General features: G+C 50.6%; 1 protein-coding gene across 2 annotated transcripts in view; it reads right to left on the reverse strand.

Annotated features, from left to right (window-relative positions):
- LOC147029551 (vacuolar protein sorting-associated protein 33B-like) overlaps positions 1-14,368 on the reverse strand; it is a 144,387-nt gene extending 130,019 nt beyond the window's left edge. For both annotated transcript variants that reach the window (XM_085872697.1, XM_085872698.1), the window contains exon 1: positions 14,227-14,368. The gene's annotated coding sequence lies outside the window, so the exon portion shown is untranslated. The remainder of the gene's footprint in view (positions 1-14,226) is intronic.
- Between the last annotated feature and the right edge of the window lie 335 nt (positions 14,369-14,703).

The following is a 14,703-nucleotide window of genomic DNA, read 5'->3' on the forward strand; positions in this document are numbered from 1 at the left end:
AAAAGTTCAGGAAGTGGTATGGATTTGATCCTGTGCCACAATAGAGATGCTGCGAAGTTAATGATGACCAGGACTCGGCCTCGAAAGGAGAGCAGAGTCAGTAAGCCTTTCCATTTCAGCAGTTTTTGTTCGAGAGCTTCAGCGAGACCCTCCTAATTCTTTGCTTGTGTTGCTGCATCACCGATGAAAATGCCAAGGTACTTCATTCCATTGTAAGACCAGGTGAGGAGTTCCAGAAGAACAGGCATGGGCAGCTGGCATGGGCCGATCTACAGTGCCTGGCACTTGTTCCAGTTTATTGCAGCTGAAGAAGCTAAACCATAATAGTTCAAACAGTCCACCAGTTTCTTGATCTCCTTGCTTGTGCGTACAATGGCACAAATATCATCAGCATAGGCAGAAACTTTCACAGGTTTTACTTGCAGATTTGTGTATCCAGTAAAGAAGCTGTGCACTTTGATGTGGAGAGGCTCAATAGTTAGAGTACAAAATGCCAGATAAAGGACATCCTTGACGGATACCCCTTCCAACCTTTACAAGTGAAGTCAGTTCAGAGTTTACTCTGAGTACTGAGGAAATGCCATGATAAAAAATTTTTTTTAAGGTTGGTAAACCTGGGACCAAGTCCAAAACACTCGAGAACCTTGAAAATATATGCATGACTAACACGGTCAAAAGCTTTCTCTTGGTCGAGCACAATCAAACCAAGATTATCATTTTTAGCTTTGCACACATCCCAAAGATCTCTTATTAGGAATATGTTATCATGTATCTGTCTGTTAGGGATACAATCGGACTGATCACTTTGAATCAAAGTTTCTAGAAGTAGTGGGGCAACTTAGCATAACAATTGTGCATTTTGTGAGGAAAGCACCAAATTTGGCACACCAGTAGCCTATCATATTATGAACAGATTTGGATATTGGACCATCTCAAATTCAGCTGCTGATGGCTGTGGCAGCCATTTTCCACTGCCATCAAAAATTTTGAGATGGTCCAATATCCAAATCTGTTCATAATATGATAGGCTACTAGTGTGCCAAATTTGGTGCTTTCTCACAAAATGCACAATTGTTATGTTATATTTAGCTAAGTTGCCCCACTAAAGGGGGGAGATGCGTCGAGCTAAAGCTTTCGAAAATATTTTATCGTTGGAAGTTAAAAGAGAGATTGGGCGCCAGTTGCCAATGAGCTGAGGGTCCCCTTTTTTCGGTAATAAACTAATTACTGCCCTACGACAGCTCATTGGCAATTCCCCACATTGTAAAGAACGAGTAAAGACCTCCAAAAGATCTGGACCTAATAAGGACCAAAAGGATTTGTAAAACTCGAATGGGAGGCCGTCTAGTCCAGGAGATTTTCCAGTCGGCAGAGAAGCAAGCGAGAGTGTAAATTCTTCCAAGGAAGGTAAGGAATCAAGCTTAGCCCTTTGAGTAGCACTTAACGTGGGTAGATCAGACGTGAAATATCGTATCGCATCATTGTCAACATCGTTTACCAAAAACACGTCTGAGAAGAAGTTACAGATCTCCCTCTTTATGCTATCTTGTGATGTCACAATGTCCCCAGTTGAGAGCCTTAGGGTTTCAATTTGCCTTTGATGGGTGGTATTTTTATCAAAATGAAAGAAAAATTTTGTTGGCGAGTCCAAATTATAAATCTGATCCATCCGTAATCAGATCATAGCACCTTTCACTTGATAGTCAACAAGATAATTTAAAAGGGCCTTTTTTTCCAGTAGCAAATGGTTATTTGTTGTACTGGGGTTGTTTGCAACATCAGATTGTAATTTCAGTATTTCTTTTTCGAGTACAACCCTTTCCTTTTTTGCACTAAAAGATGAGAAGTGATTAAACTGTTGGCAAAAGACGCCAAAAGACAACAAACAAAAAAGACGTAGTCCCACCATAATCTAGGGCTACTTAAACTATTCTTTCGTTCGATGAAGCTATTCCAAAACACCCTAAAGGCTTCACAAAAAGTAACATTCTCAAGTAACATGACATTAAACTTCCAATATGGACTGCCATGTTGCTGCAGAGCAAGCTTAAAGGAGAATGTTGTCACCAGATGATCAGAGAAAAGAGAAGGCACGATATCAGATTTTAATATCTTATCAAGCATTGTAGCATTGACGTAAATTCTGTCTCACCGAGCTAGAGTGTGTCTCTGGGACACACATCTTAACCAAGTGAACTGACGTTGTCTGGGGTGTTGGATACGCCAAACATCCATGAGTCCCACAGTTTTTATAATTTTTTTCCAAAGTTTTGGCAGATTTTGGATGTGACTCCATACTGTTTCTGTCTAAAGCAGGGTCAAGGGTACAGTTGAAGTCACCACTCAGTATAAAACAACAGTTCAAATCAATTGTGCTTAGAAAGGCCACTAGTTTAAGGAAGAAGTTATACTTTTCAGCATTCTCATTGGGGGCATAAATGTTTACAAAAATAAAGATTTGATTGTTGGCAATGAACTGAAGGCAAGCCAGACGTCCAGGAATTATTTCATTATTATGAACTTGCGAGAGCGTTAATGAAGGATAGACAAAGAAAGCAATCCTGGCAATGAAGGAATTGATATCACTGAAGAACCACTGACCCTTCATGAGCCTTCTTCATTGGGCTTGGGTAGTCAGATCTCCACGCATTTCTTGCAATAACAAGACGTCCAGGTGCAAACGCCGTGTCAGATCTTTTACCTGAACCTTGCATTCTAAACTAACACCACCATTAATGTTTAGACTTCCGAAATTAACATTCATGTGCTTAGAAAGGGAAAGAAGAAAAATAAATAAATAAGAGAAACACACCATAAGAACCTCACTTAAGAAGCTCCTATTGAGCTTTGAGCTTTCTGGATCCTTTTTAGCAGCGTCTCGCGTAGCGAACGCTGCTCTAAGAATGCTCGGCGTTGTTGTTGTTGTTCTTCTTCTTGTGAAGACAAAACCTTTATATACAGGATCCGGATCTCCTTAAATACTAAGGACCTGTACACATCCTCACATTGAGGGTGCCTTTTGAGAGCGTCTATCATGAACTTTTAAATATATTCGGACATTTGCTTTCAAGTTTCGAAAAGTTCACGTTACTATTTAAAGATTATTCCATTTAATGTGTTGTAATTTCATAAATACACTATATTTCGTAAATACACTATGACGGGTCTCGCGATTGGCTTAATCAAGGCATGTGACAAAATATCGGAAGTTGTTGTTGTGGTGTTTTTTTTTTATTTTATATTTTTTTTTTTTAGCCGACAAAACCTTTGGGACGCTGCTCTTGGACACATTTGTCCTTGTTTTTTAACCTGTGCATCTGAGCCTCAGTGAAGTTTGGGGTGACAGGGTTACGCACAATTTCTTTCAATTTCGTAATTAACACCGGAAGATGAGGGAAATGATGTTTCAGTTCAATATTTCTCTTGCGATAAGCGTCCATCAAGAAGTCCCGAAGCTCATCATCCGAAGGTCTGCTTTCAGCCTTAAGAATATGAGATGACTCATCTTGACTTTCACCATCAGATGCCTCACATGGGGAAATCAATTGGTGTTTCAGTTTCATTGTGAGCATCACATGATTGCTCGGTTTAAAATGAAAAAAATATTCTTCGACGGCCTTATATGTCAGATTTACGTATGGGGATTCTTCGGAATGCAAGAGAGGGGGACTCAAAAACTGTCCGTGACATGGCCACGGTGCTCGAGTCATGAGTATCACTCTCCATTGGAGGATTTAGACTATCCTCCATTGTTTCCTCAGTGTTCTTAGTTGTCTCATGTATTGCTTTATTAGAGAGAACCTGTAAAAGTTTCTCTTCCTCCTGTGACTGTTGGATATGGGAGCAGTCTGCATTAGGAACGTCCTTGTGCGAGAGGACTCTCTCTCTCTCTGTGGGGCTGGAAACACTGATTGGGATTGGCAAGTTCGATACGGTCGTTTCATTGTTAACGTTTGTACAAACGGACGTTTCTGGATTACTTTCTTCTTCCAGAAAGGAAAATCTGTTATCTGTCTATAATTCCAGCAATCTCTGTGCGTGTGTGTGTCTGTCTGTCTGTCTATCTGCGACCGCCGTTTCTCGACGACCGCCAGTCCAATCTGATTGAAACTTGCCAGGAATATTGCCGGGGCCCCACAGATGTGCCTTTTCGAGGTTTGATGTCAATCGGACGAGCGGTTCCCAAGTTACGGCCATTTTACTGCTTTTTCAGTGTTGAAAAGGTGTATATATGGCAGCTGAAGGTGTCGTTCCACCTTCTCACCTTATCATGCCAATTTTTTCCCAAATTATTAATAACCGGACGATCACAGGTCCGATCGGATTGAAACTTGCCAGGAATATTGCCAGGGACCGCTGATGTGCCTTTTCGAGGTTTGATATCAATCGGACGAGCGGTTCCCAAGTTACGGCCATTTATCTGTCGATCAATGACAAGACACGGTGCTATGACATCACGAATGACGTCACAATTAATGTTTATTTATTTATTTGTTTATTTATTTATTATTTTTATTTATTTTGCACGATTGACAGTCCGGTCTGATTGAAACTTGCCAGGAATATTGCCGGGGACCCGCAGATGTGCCTTTTCGAGGTTTGATATTAATCGCACGAGCAGTTCACAAGTTACGGCCATTTATCTGTCAACCAATATCTGCGACAGAGGGGGATGGGAGAGGGGGGATGAGAGTGGGGGCGAGAGAGGAGGAGGGAGAGAGGAAGAGCGAGACTCGGGGCGATAGAGTGGGGGGTGAGAGAGGGGGCGAGAGAGGGGGCGAGAGAGAGCGGCGAGAGAGGGGGGCGAGAGAGGGGGGCAAGAGAGGGGGCGAGAGAGGGGGCGAGAGAGGGGGGCGAGAGAGGGGGGCGAGAGAGGGGGGCGAGAGAGAGGGGCGAGAGAGGAGGGGGAGCGAGGAGGGGCGAGAGGAGGGGAAGCGAGGTGGGGGCGAGAGAGAGGGGGAAATCACAATTCTTCTTCATTTGATATGATGTCACAATTGACGCTGGGGACCTGAATATGTTTCCCAGGTGTTTCCCAAGTTATGGCCATTTATTATACGGTTGGTCCAATCTAATTGAAATAATTCCCCAATCCAGTCATCGTTTACGCACTTACGGGCCCGCCCCTACGGGCCCGTACTAGTAACATGGAATTCCAGTAATTACATTTGTACCGATTTGTCTTTTACCAGAATAGTGGGGCAACTTAGCTAAATATAGCATAACAATTGTGCATTTTGTGAGGAAAGCACCAAATTTGGCACACTCGTCGCCTATCATATTGTTGTGGTTACCAAATTCGCAAACCACCATTCAGGTCCCTCAGGTGAGATATCTCGGTAAGTATATGTGTAGTTAGGCCCAAACCCGTTGTCTAGTGGGAATACATGTCATTTATGCGTGCTGCGACTCTTCAGGATAGCCGTTTTTCTTTTACTATCTTTATTTTGGACCAACCGCCATTGTTACAACCACAACATCAACCACCCACCGCGGCGCCGCTTCACGTCACACCTCGCAACCGTCGCATCGCCACCGTTCTTGCGCCGCTTGTGGGTACCGGTGTTGGACTCGTGCAGGGCGCGCGCCGAACAGCGTGTACAAAATCACGGATTTTGTGCTTCAAAAACGGATCAAAAACGACACACGCCCACTTTTTGCCGTCCAATCGGTGAGCGAGGGGTGATTTGGCCCCGCCTCCAGGGCGTTGGAGGGCGATCGATATATGCAAATTTATGGATCAAAAAGCATTCACGCCCACTTTTTCTCGGGCCAATGGGGAGCGAGGTGAAAGGTCGAAGGGAGGGGGTCAAAGCTGAGAGAGCGAAGCCACAGGGCTTATAAAAGCGACCGTGTTCGTCAGTCCAGTGAGTAGTAGAGTCGAGAGGGAACAGAGAGTTAAGACTTCGCGGGCGGTGGAGTTGGCAAGAAGGAGCTGGTCGGCGTCGTGTGCGTTGGAGTCGGAGCGGAGGGGACGGAGCTGTGGAGAGGCGGCGAGGGCAGACGAGGGGGTGCTCGCGTCGTGCAGGGAGCTGCACCCCAGGGAGGCCGACAGCGCGACCTGGCCGAGGTGGAGACGCTCGTCGCGGGACTCGAGGCAGAATAGGAATCCTCTATACCCCGAGCATCAGCAACCCCCTCCTGTTTCCCCCCGCGCTGAGATAGTGCGACCAAGGGGGCCCCTTTCCCACCCCCTACCAGACACTGTCCGCGAGGCCCGCGGAGTTGAGGCACCATCGCCGCTCCGCGTCTCATCACCAGACGGGTAGGCCCGACCCGGTCTCAGCCTCAGGCCCGCCTCATCCTTGAGGGTATTCTTTCCTTGGTTTTGGGTATGTGTTGTCGGCGCCGTCTGTGAAGTAAAATTGTATAAGTGTTGCCGTGTGCTCGTGTAATCGGTATTAGATCTGCATTGTCGCATTTGCTTTTTGTGTAAATTGCATTGTGTTTTTCTTTTCTGTGTGCTTTTGGTGGAATTGAATATGTGTGCTTTCCGTTCGTCGCGAATAAATGTGCTTTGTGTTGAACTGTTTCCCGCTTCGCTTCGTCATTTCCTTCATTGAATCCTCATCTTGCTTCACGTAAAGGGTTGGTAGTGGGCTGAATACGCCCGATAATTAATCGAACCGTCGAGGTCGACGAATAACACCGCTCGGTTATCCCAATAGTACGGAACGGGTCGCTTAAGTGGCCCGTGTCCGAAGTCGACCTGCGGCGAGGTGCGATCGCCCGGTCTACCCTGGGTACTTAGGTAGGTCGAATTTGGCGAGCAACCCTATCCCACGCGGGGGCTGATTGGCTCGATCGCGGTGAGACCGAAAGGTCCACCCGTGACTGGTTCCCGGCGTTAGTCCGAGAGGGTCACGACTGGATTGTCCGTCCGGTGGGCGACGTGCCGCGATTCGAGTTACGTGGCCGTCAGCACGCTGGCGGGCGCGAATCCGCAACACTGGTGTCAGGTCGTGCGATACAAATTCATCGCCCTCCTCGCGGCACTGGTATCGGAGAGCAGGAAAACGGGCTCTCCTGTCTCCGGCTAAATTCACGGGAATCGGTCCAGGGGTGAGAGAAGCGACCCCCGATTCCCTCCAAATTACGAGCGAGCAAATTAACCCTTTAAGAGAAGCAAGATGGCGTCTCAAGGCGAGCGGGAGCCGGGGGTATTAGAAATGGATGTAGAATGTGTAGGATCCATGGTCCAGGATGGAATCCCCGAGCAGGAAATGTTGATTGTGCAGGAACACGGACTCGCCCAACTGAACCCAGAGCCCGAAATAGGTGCGGCAGCAGCCGCGGTGTATGACACCTCCCCCCCCTCTCCACCAAAACCCTTCCCCAACCCTTGCCGAAACGGCTCAGCTGAATGCACCCGACATGGCCCAGCAATACGCCATGCTGGCGGCAATGAACAAGCAAATGGAAACGAATGCGCATTAAATGAAAAACGAAATAAAAAGCATGAACAAGCAAATGAAAGAACTGTGGGGTGCGACGCAGAACATGGGCCGATGCCTGCAGGCGGGCATGAAGGCCGTGACCAGGGAGATAGAAATGGCGACTCCACGTGTCGGAGCAAACGAGCTGGAAGGGGGTGCAACGGCTGACAGGCCCGCGGTGGAGGCGGGTAAAAAAATAATTCGGGGGGCGTGTTGGGCGAGGGTCGTGACAGAGGAATCGACGGTGACCAAAAGGGAAAAATTAAATGGGGAGACCAAAACGTGTGAGACGAGACACGAGGTGACGACGACAGAAACTTATAAATGTATAGAGACACGGGAGACAAAAAAAATAGAGACAACACGATGAAGACGGGGTAAGTGACGCACACGGAGGTAGTGGAGGATGATGGGGGTGAGCTGGCGGCCTGGGTAGAGACCCAGTGCGAGCACCTGGATGGCCTCCTCCAGGAACGAGGGGAGGGAGTATGCCCCCTTGAGGCGAGTCACGACCAGGTGAGTTCGGTCGTGCTTTGCGAGGTTGAGGGGAGGAGTGCTGCGAACGGGTGCTTGGAGAGCTTGGGGGGTATAGAGGCCCCGGAGACCCTTGTGGGGACACGAATCCCCAGTGTGGTTGTCCCTGTGTGTGTGGTGCAAGGCGTGAGTGCGTCCCCGTGTGTGGAAGCGACCCCGTGTGTGAGTGGTGTGGTGGCGATGGTGTCAGAGTACGTGCTTCCCAGCACGCCGTGTGTGGAAGGGGCCGTGTGTGTGAGTGAAACGGCCAGTATGAGTGAGGCACCGCGGGTGAGTGCCCCCGCGTGTGTGAGTGAGGGACGGTGTGTGGATGAGGCACCGTGTGTGGAAGAGGCCGTGTGTGTGAGTGAAACGGCCAGTGTGGATGAGGCACCGCGGGTGAGTGCCCCCGCGTGTGTAAATAGTATGGTTTGTGTGAGTAGTGAGGCACGCGTGAGTGAACGGCCGAGTGCAAGGGAGACAGTGTGTGTGAGAGAGCGGTATGTGAGGGAGATGTCGGTTGGCATGCGGGAGCACGCAGCCGCGTCTCCCGGTGTGAATGTGATGGAGTGGACTGTGTGCGTCGTAACACGCAGGTATGCGTGTGTGGAATGGAGACGGAGACGGCGACAGAGGAGAGAAAGCCGAGTAGCGGCTGTAGTTGTTTCGGGGACCGTGCCGGGTTCACCCAGCAGGGAGCACGAGGTTCGTGCTGTGCAACGCACGAGACCGCCACGTGCTCGCTTGCGAGAGCGAAGTCCCGGTCCGGAAACGCACGCGGTGGATTTGCCGATCCCGCGGACGGACAAAGTTTAGGCAGGTAAACGGATTTGGACCGGACGGGTTCTCCACGCGATCGTGTGTGTTAAGCTCCAACGGGCAAAGCACATGTGTTCGCGTGGGGAACCCCTCGAGACGTGGGGCTTGTGTTTTTTTATGCGCACGGTGACGCCATGGCTGCACGTGGGGTTTGAATCCGGCAGGAGGGGTATCTCTGCCGGATGGTGCCGTCCAAGGAGGGACGAGGAACACGTGCAGCTGCATGACGTCACGGGCAGGTGCAAGAGCGCGAGTTGCCGCGCTGGTGATGCGCATGAAAAAAAAAAAAAAAGAGCAAGCCTCACTTTCGGGTGCAAAGGATTCCTGGGCAAGGGGTGGAAGACCCCCTTACCTGGGCACAGGATGGAAACTAGTTAGGGGGAAGGGTTAGCTTAGCTAGACCGACTTCATGGGGCAGGGGTAAGTCCTCATGGAGTCCGTGGAATGGATTAGGTAGAGGGATTGTAGCCAGATTTAGGTTGGGAAATAAAATGATTTATTTGAGGACATGGACAGACAGTGAATGTGTAGAGGGGACGTAGTTTAGCTACGTAGTGTTAAAAGGAACGTGCTACTAGTTTAAGGGACGAAGTGGGAGCACGAGTTAGTTCGGGGAGGTAGTTTGGAGGATGGCAGAGTTCAGCGGTGTGTGTGTTGAAGAGTTGTTGGTGAGTTGTGAGGTGAGTCCTTGGTGAGTGAGTGAGGCCAGCGGGTCTGTGTGTCTGGAGCGAATGGGGAATGCATGGTGCGATGAGTGATTGGGGGGAGGAGTGACTCCCGCCCAAGGGACCCCGGGGTCAGTGTCGATTGAGTTTGCTGGGTTAGTCAAATTGAAAAATGGAGGTCGTTTTGTTGTTGGTGGGAAAGTAGGCTCGAGACCCATTTGGAGGGGTGCAGGAGCCCTGTTGACGGGCTTGGGAGCGTGGCTGCGAAAGGTGAGTATCGCTGAGTGGGTACCCCGGGCACCAGGCTAGTCGGCCGCGGTAGGCCATGGGCCCATGGGGGGCCGGGATAGAGTAGTGGGCACGGGTGCGCCTGCTTGGTGCGGGGGCCCGGGGCGCCATTAGCCGCATGGGCAGTGTTGTGGGCAAGGGTGACCCTCGGAAAGGGGCCTGGGAAGCCAGCCTGCCACGTGTGCGTTTCAGGGGAGGTGCCATGGGGGGAACTCCCCGGTGTTAGGGAGCTGGTAGGCTCGGAGGCAGTGTAGTGCCCGGGGGTGCCATAGCGGGAGATTCGGCAGAGGGTAGTGCCTGCCAAAGGGAGCCACGTGTCCCAGCCAGGAGACCGTGTGAGGGCACGGAGAGAAAATTGGGGGGCGAGGCCCGAAATTGTGAGGACACCAACACAGGCGACGGGAATCTGGGTTGTTAGAACCAATAGTTTAAGCGAGAGGCGCTTGTTGAAAGCCCCGGGGTAGTTTAACAGTTAAATGGTTAGGGTAGATTCGGAGATGTACCCCTCCGCACAATCCATCCCCTCGCTCTCGTTGTGGGCCGCTGGACCCACTTGGTGTTAAGATCGCCGAACTCTGGGGAGGCCATCCTGAGGCTTCGTTGGGCCTCGACACAGGACGTTAGCTCTCCCTTATTCCCCTCCGGGAAGGGAACGTAGGGGTTGGGAGTAGGATCGGTGACAGGATAGGTTAGCCGAACAAGGACGATAAAGGGGGTTAGGGACGATTTATAGTGGGGGAGTAAAAATAAAAACAACAAAAAAAATTAAGTTGGGGCTAAATTGGGGTTTGACAAATTAAGGGAGTGGGTATGTACAGTGACAGGCAAAGGCGATAGGTTGGGAGGGAGACAGGTAGGTAGGTCCGAGCCCGCCTTCCAAGTGGCCAGCACCACCGCACTCCCTCCACCAACCTCCACTGAACGGCAAAGGCTGGCCAACTTCATCTGCAGCTGCTGTGCTGCAAGGCCTGTGCCGGCTGGATCGTCTGCAGCTGCTGTGCTGCAAGGCCTGTGCCGGCCAGTTCATCTGCTGGCTGTTTTTCTTCAAGGCCTGTGCCGGCCCACTTCATCGGCAGCTGTTGTGTTGCTGCAAGGCCTGTGCCGGCCAGTTCATCTGCCGGCTGTGTTTGCCTGCAGCGGCCTTCTTCGGCGGGCTGTGTTTGCCTGCTACCTTTGCCATGCCATGCCCACTGCCCATGTTCACCAGCCCCGTTCAATTTTTGCTTTGCCCCCCCCTGTTCATTTCCATGTGCGCCAGGATCCGCAAGGCAACAGTTTGCAAGCTGCGAGAACTGCCCCGTTGGCAGCTACAACACGGGCCTGCAGTGGCGGCCCGTGCACCGTGTTTTGCGTCCATCCATTCATGCATCCATTCGTTGTGCTCATTGCGTGTGCCACTTGAGCTGGCACGGAGACTGCGTTGTGCAGCCCATGCACCGTTGTGGTTCACCGCGTTCATTTCAAAAGGGAAGGCCTTGGACTGCGTGTGAGCAGCCAGCCACGTTCCCCGTCACCTGCATTGTTTGAGCCAGAGACTGCATGCGGGCAGCCTGGCTCCCTGCTAACTGCTTTCTTTTGCAGAGTTCAATGATCCTGGGCCATGGTTTAGTGTAAAATTTGTAAGTTAAGGTTAAGATGTACTGTAAATATGAGTGCGCCCCCGGCATGTATGTCCTAGCGCCGGCAATTTTATTTAAGTCGTCCGTGTGAGTGAGTTTGTTTAGATAGTTACGCAGCCCTCAGGTTATTTATTTTGGGGACACGAATACCATGAATGTCGCACTCAGGGATCCGTAGGTAAAATGTACTAGGGGAAAACTACACATGATGGCACACGAAAATTTGACGACTCGGGACGAGTCTGTAAAAAGGGGAGGGGGTAGTGTTGTGGTTACTTAATTCGCAAACCACCATTCAGGTCCCTTAGGTGAGATATCTCGGTAAGTATATGTGTAGTTAGGCCCAAACCCGTTGTCTAGTGGGAGTACATGTCATTTATGCGTGCTGCGACTCTTCAGGATAGCCGTTTTTCTTTTACTATCTTTATTTTGGACCAACCGCCATTGTTACAACCACAACATCAACCACCCACCACGGCGCCGCTTCACGTCACACCTCGCAACCGTCGCATCGCCACCGTTCTTGCGCCGCTTGTGGGTACCGGTGTTGGACTCGTGCAGGGCGCGCGCCGAACAGCGTGTACAAAATCACGGATTTTGTGCTTCAAAAACGGATCAAAAACGACACACGCCCACTTTTTGCCGTCCAATCGGTGAGCGAGGGGCGATTTGGCCCCGCCTCCAGGGCGTTGGAGGGCGATCGATATATGCAAATTTATGGATCAAAAAGCATTCACGCCCACTTTTTCTCGGGCCAATGGGGAGCGAGGTGAAAGGTCGAAGAGAGGGGGTCAAAGCTGAGAGAGCGAAGCCACGGGGCTTATAAAAGCGACCGTGTTCGTCAGTCCAGTGAGTAGTAGAGTCGAGAGGGAACAGAGTTAAGACTTCGCGGGCGGTGGAGTTGGCAAGAAGGAGCTGGTCGGCGTCGTGTGCGTTGGAGTCGGAGCGGAGGGGACGGAGCTGTGGAGAGGCGGCGAGGGCAGATGAGGGGTGCTCGCGTCGTGCAGGGAGCTGCACCCCAGGGAGGCCGACAGCGCGACCTGGCCGAGGTGGAGACGCTCGTCGCGGGACTCGAGGCAGAATAGGAATCCTCTATACCCCGAGCATCAGCAACCCCCTCCTGTTTCCCCCCGCGCTGAGATAGTGCGACCAAGGGGGCCCCTTTCCCACCCCCTACCAGACACTGTCCGCGAGGCCCGCGGAGTTGAGGCACCATCGCCGCTCCGCGTCTCATCACCAGACGGGTAGGCCCGACCCGGTCTCAGCCTCAGGCCCGCCTCATCCTTGAGGGTATTCTTTCCTTGGTTTTGGGTATGTGTTGTCGGCGCCGTCTGTGAAGTAAAATTGTATAAGTGTTGCCGTGTGCTCGTGTAATCGGTATTAGATCTGCATTGTCGCATTTGCTTTTTGTGTAAATTGCATTGTGTTTTTCTTTTCTGTGTGCTTTTGGTGGAATTGAATATGTGTGCTTTCCGTTCGTCGCGAATAAATGTGCTTTGTGTTGAACTGTTTCCCGCTTCGCTTCGTCATTTCCTTCATTGAATCCTCATCTTGCTTCACGTAAAGGGTTGGTAGTGGGCTGAATACGCCCGATAATTAATCGAACCGTCGAGGTCGACGAATAACACCGCTCGGTTATCCCAATAGTACGGAACGGGTCGCTTAAGTGGCCCGTGTCCGAAGTCGACCTGCGGCGAGGTGCGATCGCCCGGTCTACCCTCCGCGTGGGTACTTAGGTAGGTCGAATTTGGCGAGCAACCCTATCCCACGCGGGGGCTGATTGGCTCGATCGCGGTGAGACCGAAAGGTCCACCCGTGACTGGTTCCCGGCGTTAGTCCGAGAGGGTCACGACTGGATTGTCCGTCCGGTGGGCGACGTGCCGCGATTCGAGTTACGTGGCCGTCAGCACGCCGGCGGGCGCGAAATCCGTAACAATATTATGAACATATTTGGATATTGGGCCATCTCAAAACTTTTGATGGCAGTGGAAAATAGCTGCCACAGCCATCAGTGGCTGAATTTGAGATGGCCCAATATCCAAATCTGTTCATAATATGATAGGCTACTGGTGTGCCAAATTTGTTGCTTTCCTCACAAAATACACAATTGTTATGCTAAGTTGCCCCACTGGAAGGTGACACACGTGTTGCAAGGGATTTACGTTTTTTTTAACTTTTGAGACGGTAATGAACCCCTCACTTACACTGTCCATTGGCTCATTGGGAGGGGGCGTGTCCACTCGTGGAACGAGTTTGTCCCGTACGTCATTGGGAGGGGGCGTGTCCACTTGTTGAACGAGTTTGTCCCGTACGTCATTGGGAGGGGGCGTGTCCACGTGTTCAGCCGGTTTATCCTGTATGTTCGTTGAAAGGGGAATGTTAACATTAATCTGTGAATCGTCGTTCTTCGGTTCGGCCGTGGAAAGCTGCGTTTTCCAAAGAGGGCAAAACTGTTTCATGTGTCCCAATGCACCACAACCAAAGCACTTCAGGGTGTCAATGTTGACATATACTTGGGAGTCGTGACTATTTACAGTGAACTTTAAAATGACGTTCAGAGAGGGATAATCCTTGTTGAGTACCATAAATACATGTCTACGGAAACACATCACGTGACTGGCACGTTCATCTTTCCAGCCCAAAGGGAGCATTGTTAGAGGGGACATGCAGTGTCCATTAGCGCTGCAGCGCTTTCAGGATTAAATCACCGCTCAGGAATGGTGATACATTTGAGATAACCACTTTCTGAGCAGGAGTATCTTATGGATAAGTCATCACAAAGTGTCCAGAGTCGAGGGACAGGCCTAGTTGGACGATGAGAGCAACGTGCTCTTCGTCGGACACAAACACGATAACCCGTTTATTCATGCGCGACGCGGCTCGTACCTCACCGAACCCGATAATGTTCCCGATCGCGAGAACAATCGCTTCCACCGAAACGCCCAACGGTGGAGAGCAGGCGACGCCATTTCTGCGCGATAACCGTTCGAACGCGGAATATCGCTGCGAACGAGCGGCCGCCATGTTTCACCACACGACGACTGACGTCTTCTTACCTCAGGAGGAGGAAGTCACCAAAACACTCCAACCTTTCCCGAACCTTGAGAAAGGGAGCGCTAACCAAACAAAATAAGGAAAGATAAGCAAAATAAAGGTTTAAAGCGAAAAGTTTTTGAATTATGAAACGACTAACAGGGAACCGCCTAGAAAACCGTCGATACCCTGACGAGCGCCGCGACGGGCTCTCTCTGTCTCTCTCTTCTCTACACAGAGGGGAAACACGGGAAAGCCTCACGAACAAAACACACGAACACAGGGAGTGAAATGGGCAATGTGGGAACACAAACCAGCACAACGGAGGAC

Source organism: Eptatretus burgeri, chromosome 3 (genome assembly GCF_056783735.1).
Source record: "Eptatretus burgeri isolate ZD-2024b chromosome 3, Ebu_testis_v1, whole genome shotgun sequence".
In the NCBI taxonomy this organism is placed as follows: domain Eukaryota; kingdom Metazoa; phylum Chordata; class Myxini; order Myxiniformes; family Myxinidae; genus Eptatretus; species Eptatretus burgeri.